The sequence below is a fragment of the Cherax quadricarinatus genome, chromosome 1 (genome assembly GCF_038502225.1).
Source record: "Cherax quadricarinatus isolate ZL_2023a chromosome 1, ASM3850222v1, whole genome shotgun sequence".
Lineage (NCBI taxonomy): Eukaryota > Metazoa > Arthropoda > Malacostraca > Decapoda > Parastacidae > Cherax > Cherax quadricarinatus.
The window spans coordinates 86,378,770-86,388,896 of NC_091292.1; positions in this window are offsets into that span (position 1 = coordinate 86,378,770).

Consider the following 10,127-nt stretch of genomic DNA (forward strand, 5'->3'; position numbering starts at 1 on the left):
CATCTGTTATCATACCTGTAAGCTTGGTTTCTGTGAGAGCTATGATGTCCGGTGATGCTTCTTTGACTCTTTCATGCCACTCCTCCCACTTATTTGTTATTCCATCAGCGTTTGTGTACCATACCTTCAGTTTCCTTTCCAACACTGTGGTTTGGGGGGCCTGTGAGGGTGGGAGACCTGGTGGCATACTGTGGGATTCTATAGCTCGGTGTTGGGTGGAGGCTGTGGGTATGGATTGTAGTGTGTGTTGAGATGGTGTGATAGGTTGTATGGTTCTGAGAGTAGTTGTGTGTGTGCTTGCCCTTGCTGTTCTGTCCTGCTCTGACTGACCTCTGCTGGTTCCCTCCTTGTCTCTTTTCCTAGCTCCTATCGCTTTTTTGTCCTCTCCCTCAGCTGCTGTCGTTCTGATTTTGTTCTGTCTCTGTCTAGGAACACCCTCTTGTACTCTTCCGAGTATTTCAATCGTGGTTTCTCTTGGAGGATCCTGTTCCGCACTGTTTCCGTCCTGAGAATCAGCTTGATTGGTCGGTTTCTCCCCTTCGAGTACCCCCCTATTCTCTGAAAATTTACAATCTCGTCCATCTCTTCACCTATTTCCGTGATGATTTTCTCAATCTCCTTTCTTTCTTCCTGCTGCCTTTCAGTGTGTGTGTGTGTGTGTGTGTGTGTGTGTGTGTGTGTGTGTGTGTGTGTGTGTGTGTGTGTGTGTGGGAAGGAGATACCCCACGATCTGTCTAAACTACTGTAGGACTCCTCATAGGACAGTAGCAAAACTTCCCACGAGTTCCTGTCTAACCACAACTGGAAAGAAAAAAATTAAGGTAGACGGTCAGAATGTTACTGTTACTGAGGAACAGTAACACTCGCAGCACGCATACGCTATAGACAGTCGCCTAATAGACTGAGAATAGAACGTCATATAAGTCTGTCTATTTATCTATTAGTCTACATAAGGCAAGACACCAAAACATTAAGACCACTCTCTCCTTCCGGTTTTAGAGAACTCCCTCGAGCAATCTATCTCCACAAATAAATTAGGAAAGAAGCAGCGTGAGCGAAACTGACGTCAAAGCACAACACAGATGGGCTACTAATCTTATTGGACAGCAGCAGTGACTTCTTGCGACGTCATGACTTATAAACCAATCAGACTCCAGAGAACTGGCTGCAAAAGCTACAGAGATATTCAGAAAATATACGTGAAATTAACGCGTACACTGAGACTCTATACACATGTATAAAACAGACAGATCCACCTCCCTACATTCACACACTATATCATAATTTATAAAATACTTACATATGCAGCAGTACAATAACGTTGGTACCAAATATATAATTATTTCTGTTACACATCACAGCTTGAAATGTTTCGGATGAACAGATTTATGTAGCAAGACAAGCCCCTGGGGATGGAAATCTTCAGCTCAAGATAGACCTTTCATACGTCTTCGTGCGTCATCAGGAGCTATGCACTATTGCAAGAGTAACAACAGGAGAACTGAGAGGTAGTTTCACGGAGACTTGTGAAAGAGCTTGAGTTGAAGATTTTAAATATATATATGGTTTAGAAAGACACGTAAGCAAACACTATGATATATTTATTAGAAAACGTTTCGGTCCTGGGACCTTGATCAAGGTCCCAGGACCGAAATGTTTTCTAATAAATATGTCATAGTATTTGCTTACGTGTCTTTCTAAACCAACTTGTCGGTATTTATTACCAAGGTTTATAACAAATATATATATATATATATATATATATATATATATATATATATATATATATATATATATATATATATATATATATATATATATATATATATATATATATATATATATATATATATATATATATATATATATATATATATATATATATATATATATATATATATATATATATATATATATATATATATATATATATATATATATATATATATATATGCTGCCCTTCCCTGGCCTGCCATGACTTTTTTAAGTTCAAAACTTTTCGAGATGTTGTTCAAGCGATTTCTGCCACAGAGACAAACACAAAATGAGACTTTTTCACGAGAACGAATTTTTAATATAAAATGTTTCAAATCTCACGAAATTTAAGAAATGCATTTTTTGGTATGTGTTTTTATTCTTTATTTATATGTGAATTTGCTAACAATAACCTAATGCTTTATTTATACTCACATAATATTAATCTTCATTCTTTCTCGATTTTAATTAAATTAATTTCATTGTCATTCTTATTTTTGAAAGAAAATAAAAAAAAATTTCAGTTAACTCTTGTTATAATTTTTGTTTATTATTGTATTTCTCTTTAATTTTATTGCAATAACACAGCTTATAATTTATATTCGTCTACTAGTTTGTATTCACGCTTAAATGTGAATTAGATTTACACTAAATTTTCCTCTGCAATTTGTATTATTAAAAGTTTTTATTTGCTGTATTGTAGGGTTGTCATTATTTTTTCCCCTCTTGTTACCATGAACTGTTCTATTATGCCGGAATAAACCACTTATGCTGTACCTTGCAAGAGGACGCCATGGTGCTGGAGGAGACTCTGGCTTCAAGGAATTAGAACCCGCTTTCTCTTCTTCTGATCGAATCTAATTACATCGCCTACCCGAAATAACAACAACAACAGCAACAACAGCAGCAGCAGCAGCACCACCACCACCACCACCACCACCAACAACAACAACAACAACAACAACAACAACAACAACAACAACAACAACAACAACAACAACAACAACAATAACAATAATAATAATAATAATAATAATATTCGGGTACAGATTAATATGAAAAGTATTAACGTTCTTAGCGGTAGACAACGAAATAACTTTTGTCAGCTTTCAGACTAACGTGGCGAGTGTCGTTAAGACTCCAATCCTTATAGTAACTAACTGGAACACAGCCTTAATGATTCCAGAAGAGAGTAAATAAAGTTAGTGTATACAAAATATATATAGTGATGCAACTCTGTGTTCATACAATGAAAAATGTATATGTGGAGAAATACACACACACACACACACACACACACACACACACACACACACACACACATATATATATATATATATCATTCTGAATCTGACGAAAAAAAAGGTTTCATTGTGTCTTTTTATTATTAAATTATTATAAACTTATCTAAATTATATTTAGTAGGATTAGGCTAAATTAAATTGAACTTGTTATAATAAGGTTAGGTAAGTTTTCTAACATTCCTTTGATACAAAATTATTAATTTTTACATTAACATAAATGTAAAAATATATATCTTTAGACATATAAGAGAAAATTTTAGAAAGATTTAATTTTAAATGAGTTATTGCTAAATGACCAGTTTTACGTATACGGCACAATATATATATATATATATATATATATATATATATATATATATATATATATATATATATATATATATATATATATATATATATATATATATATATATATATATATATATATATATATATATATATATATATTGAATAAGAGCTCGGCGCAATATTCTTCTCTCATTCGAAAATACATCAATTTTCTTGTTTTTGAAAGCAACATTCAACATTCAGAAAATTAAGATTTTGTAAAAAAAAAAAAAATAGGAAAAAATACGTTGCTGTTTTTCCAGTAAAAATCTTTACGTATCATTATCAGTGACTGACAGACATTAAAACGACTGGCTTCACAGTGTGTGTGACGTCACATCCACTCGATACGTGCGTTCGTATTTTTCAAAAAGTTTGTGATAATTATTTTTGCAAAGTCGTATTATTACACAATGATTATTTTTTACAATCTCGTGAAGGTTACGTTGTGAGAAAGACTAAATTGTGAAGGTCTGTAAGTGCCAAGTGTCCAAACGGGCACCACACACAAAACACCTTGTAAGCAATACAGTGTTTCAGTGCCAAGAATAAAGTGCCTTATGCTCAGGAACATGGTGGCAGGATGTCAGCAACCATGAACAAATAAATCGCATGATCTAGCTACCGGTGAGTGGTTGGTATTCCACTGTGCCTCTCTCCCTCAGTCAGATATTGGCTGGTGCGATCGCGCTACCATAGTCTGAAAAAACATTCCCTATTTCTCCTGTTGCTGCCCTTGCAACATTGCACAGCTCCTGATGACGCATTGAGAAGTGTGAAAGCACTTGAGCTTAAAATTTCCACCCCCCCGTGGCATGCTTTCCTCTACCATATATTATATATACATATATGTATATATCCTTAAGAGTAGCGCATCCAGCAGAACTGGATGTTGTACTCGCTACCCAAGGACACACGATGGTGTGGCTGACTCCAGGCTAATATCATTCTAGTCCCTGTTTGGTGTACTAGTACAACGAGCAGTATTTAATAAGGATCGTATGGTTCAGTCGATTAGGGCGTCATGTGTTTTCGCCCACCATGAGGCAGGCCAAAGCAGCATGGGTTCGAGTCCTTGGCTAGTGCAGTGTTGTTATAGATCAATACCACTCCTATATATATATATATATATATATATATATATATATATATATATATATATATATATATATATATATGTATATATATATATGCAATAAGATCACAGTAAACAGGTGATTTCAAAATATGCAAAACAACCACTGTGAAAGAATAGAGAAATTCCAAGCGCTTTCGTGACTACTCACATTATCAAGGAACTATGAAAGTGAAGCATCCAAGGAAGCTATATAAGGGGTCCGGCCAGCACCTCACTATCAGATCCCACAACGGTTAAACACGTGACGCGCGGCGAGCCAACTTGGATAGGTCCTTTGCACAACTCACCCCCAAGCTATTATTTGTCCAGTGTATTATTAAATTCTTCCCAAATTCTATTGAGAAAGTAGTATCAAGCAAGTCCATGGTCGACAGGAATATAATTGAATCTTGTTTCATAAAAAGTAGTTTTGACAATAATATGAATATTTCCTTTGGTTTATATAAATTTATAATTAATAGAATTTGGGAAGAATTTAATAATACACTGGACAAATAATAGCTTGGGGGTGAGTTGTGCAAAGGACCTGTCCAAGTTGGCTCGCCGCGCGTCACGTGTTTAACCGTTGTGGGATCTGATAGTGAGGTGCTGGCCGGACCCCTTATATAGCTTCCTTGGATGCTTCACTTTCATAGTTCCTTGATAATGTGAGTAGTCACGAAAGCGCTTGGAATTTCTCTATTCTTTCGCAGTGGTTGTTTTGCATATATATATATATATATATATATATATATATATATATATATATATATATATATATATATATATATATATATATATATATATATATATATATATATATATATATATATATATATATATATATATATATATATATATATATATATATATATATATATATACATGGTAGCACGGTGGCACCAGCCAATATTTGACTGAGGTAGAGAGGCCCAGTGGAATGCCAACCACACACCAGAGTCCCCAACACCCCACCCCATGTGGGGTCGGGTGGTGTAAGCCTCACAGTTTGCAGACAGCATGAGGTAAAATAACTAGGAGATGGTTAGTAGTCAGTCCTAACCTTCTAACCTCTGGGAACAGGTCATATCACGTAAGAAGTTACATTACAATAGTGGACCATTTACATACAAAATGTAGCTAATGTGTACAACCTTCTAGGTAATGAAACAGAAGGAATAAATGCCCTTGTTTTGTCAACAGGTAATACCCGATGTCCCAAAACGCTCTAGAATACTGAGGAAATACTCTCAGTGTCAGTTAATATGCCTGTGTGAATTCTCCTGTTCAGGCTTTTCTTATAATGACTAGACAATTCCTGAATTTTTCTTTTCAGCGCCACTACTATCATTATTATCCACTACTTTCATTAATAGCATTATCATTATAATATTAATAACAAGTTAATTCAGTAAACCAATGAACTACTTGCAATCACCATGTTGCAATTAACTATGTGTACCTTGTGCCACTATACCTACATGGGTTGGTCCTCAATAGGTCACTCTGCTTCCTTTTAGGCTTCTTTTTAGACTTTTTTGGGTTATCCTAGGTTCTCTACACGTATGCTGCTATGTACGATAATTCTATGTAACTGTATTTGTGTATACCTGAATAAACTTAGTACTTACTTCCCCTAGGATGATCACACTTGCGCACCCATGCCCAAATGAACCTCCATGCCTCGGAGGGAGACGGCCAGTGTGTAAATATATATATATATATATATATATATATATATATATATATATATATATATATATATATATATATATATATATATATATATATATATATATATATATATATATATATATATATATATATATATATATATATATATATATATATATATATATATACGCAACAACCACTCTGAAAGAATAGAGAAATTCCAAGCGCTTTCGTGACTACTCACATTATCAAGGAACTATAGATAGTTCCTTGATAATGTGAGTAGTCACGAAAGCGCTTGGAATTTCTCTATTCTTTCAGAGTGTTTGTTTTGCATATTTTGAAATCACCTGTTTACTGTGATCTTATTGCATATATATATATATATATATATATATATATATATATATATATATATATATATATATATATATATATATATATATATATATATATATATATATATATATATATATATGTATATATATATATATATGTATATATATATATATATATATATATATATATATATATATATATATATATATATATATATATATATATATATATAAGTATTGTGATCTGTGTTGTTTAGAAGCGGCGGGTTCAGCTTAACAATGAAAGCATTTATGCCTGGATGAGAGAAGTGAACTCCAGGTTATCTTAATTTAATCTTGGTTGCTTGGCTGAGACTTCTCCAAGCACAGCTTCAAGCACGCCAACTTCTGCTGGCTTTTATTAATATATGACCCAAGTTTCGTTTCTCGTCATATTTTTTTCCTATTCAAAGTTTTCATGCTCAAAGCTCTTGAACTTTTGATGAAAATGGTTCACTACTGCTGTAACTTGAACCTTGAAACTTGAGAGTATACGTAAGTTAGAGCTTTGTTTTCGGCATCCTCGCCTTCTGATGCTTCTTTTGTTCCTCTTCTTTTTTTCATTTCCCTCTTCCCTGCACTGTTGTTGAGTCCTCTTTACTACTACTAACATGCGCATTTGTTTATATTAATAAATACAATAGTCGAATGTTTTTTTTTCTTTTTATGTTAAATTTTACACACCTCACACGACCTGCAACGACCCCTTCTTAATTTTTTATGTTAAATTTTACACACCTCACACGACCTGCAACGACCCCTTCTTAACTGCTACCAATCTCAGTCTATCTGCTACCCCTCCCATACACGACCCTACCTGTGTAGCCCGGTGGCCTGGTGGCTAAAGCTCCCGCTTCACACACGGAGGGCCCGGGTTCGATTCCCGGCGGGTGGAAACATTCGACACGTTTCCTTACACCTGTTGTCCTGTTCACCTAGCAGCAAATAGGTACCTGGGTGTTAGTCGACTGGTGTGGGTCGCATCCTGGGGGACAAGATTAAGGACCCCAATGGAAATAAGTTAGACAGTCCTCGATGACGCACTGACTTTCTTGGGTTATCCTGGGTGGCTAACCCTCCGGGGTTAAAAATCCAAACGAAATCCTATCTTATCTTATCTTATCACATTGAGATCCCCTGACACTACCTAACACCACCCCCACACACGACCCACCACTGTCTACCTCACACACACACACACACACACACACACGCAGTATTACCAAATCCGCGAATCTGGGTGTTGGAACACGCAGAAGGCGTATCGACGGAGGTGATGCGTGGAAGGTAGTTAACTGGTCTGGTAAACAGTGATTACTGTCAGCACGGCCATGTGGGTGTCAGTCGTCAGTGCCAGTCTTTGGTGCCGGTCATGACTGTGGTGTCAACCTTGGATGACAGTCATGAGTGTGGTGTCAACCTTGGATGATAGTCATGAGTGTGGTGTCAGCCTTGACCGACAGTCATGAGTGTGGTGTCAGCCTGGGAGGACAGTCATGAGTGTGGTGTCAACCTTGGTTGACAGTCATGATTGTGGTGTCAGCCTGGGAGGACAGTCATGAGTGTGGTGTCAACCTTGAATGACAGTCATGAGTGTGGTGTCAACCTTGGATGACAGTCATGAGTGTGGTGTCAACCTTGGATAACAGTCATGAGTGTGGTGTCAACCTTGGATAACAGTCATGAGTGTGGTGTCAACCTTGGATGACAGTGAGTCATCCAAGGTTGAAGGTCAACCCTGGATGACAGTCATGAGTGTGGTGTCAGGCATATTGTATCCCTTATCATAAATCTTACATCCTAATTGATACAATACATCCCGTATTGTATCAGTCATGACGTATCGTGTATCACTCATGACTTACCACGAATCGGTCAGTGCGTCATTGCGTATTGTGTATCAGTCACCGCGTATTGCTCATCTGTCACTGAGTATCTCTCGTCACTGATTATTGCGCATTGGTCACTGTATATTTCGTATCAGTCACTGAAACATGCATACCAGACCCTGGAACAAGAGCCCTGGCACCAGCAAGCTCATCGACTAGCTTATTCGCACATATTAAACACCATAGCTGTGAAATGTGAATCTTGAAAAGGTGAAGTGACACTGAATCAAATACCAGCTGAGTGTTTTAATTACATTCAGTGTTTTAATGTGTTTTTCGTATGTTAATAAAATTTCAGATCCCTTAGTTATATTACTAAAAATACATTTTGTTGCAGCAGTTAATGAGCTGTTAAAACTAATTTGAAAATGAATATTTCATAGAGATTACATTGTATATTCATCCACTACAGATTTATCGAAATTATATATATATATATATATATATATATATATATATATATATATATATATATATATATATATACATATATATATATATATATATATATATATATATATATATATATATATATATATATATATATATATATATACATATATATATATATATATATATATATATATATATATATATATATATATATATATATATATATAAAATTGGGAATTTTAATTAGGATACACTATCCTTCAGGTGAAATTTAACTTCACAATCTTAATATAAAGTAGGAATCCAGCAAAAAAAAAAAAAAAAAAATGGAACAGCATCAATAGAGTAATTTATTTTAGGCCTACAGCTTCTGACTTGTAGGGTAAGTCCTCCCTGTGTTGAGGCTCGACCCTCAGAGGTACTACTCCAGGGCTTCCTCCTTGATAATGGAGGAGTAGAAATGAGAGAGGAATCAAGTGTCTGATTGCTTCATACAACTATCTCTTTTACTCCATATAAATATGAACCACCCTAATATACATACAGAGGTGGTACCTCCCTACATATATATATGTATATATATATATATATATATATATATATATATATATATATATATATATATATATATATATATATATATATATATATATATATATATATATAAATATAAGTCTAATGTGACCTGACCTGACTAGGTTGGGTGCATTGGCTTAAGCCGGTAGGAGACTTGGACCTGCCTCGCATGGGCCAGTAGGCCTTCTGCAGTGTTCCTTCGTTCTTATGTTCTTCTTATATATATATATATATATATATATATATATATATATATATATATATATATATATATATATATATATATATATATATATATATATATATATATATATATATATATATATATATATATATATATATATATATATATAGGCTCAGAGACCCTTGGCTCATGGGGAAAGAGTGCATCTAAATTCCTTAAGGAGCTGGGAAAAAGACTCATCAGGGTAACTAGGGATCCCAGGGCAGCTAGTTTTCTGTTCCAGCGGCTCAGTGCGGCTGTTCAAAGGTGTAATGCCTGCTGTATTTTGGGCACACGCCCCAGCTCTGAGGAGCTGGATGATATTTTCGCCTTATAATCGGTGATACACACGTAACAACATGTACCTTATGTGCCACCTTTATATCAACAATGTATCTCTTAAATCTTCTGTACCATATTATGTAATAAAATATTCCTATTGGTAAAAAAATATATATTAAAAGATGGGGTGGTAGGGGAAGTGGAATATTC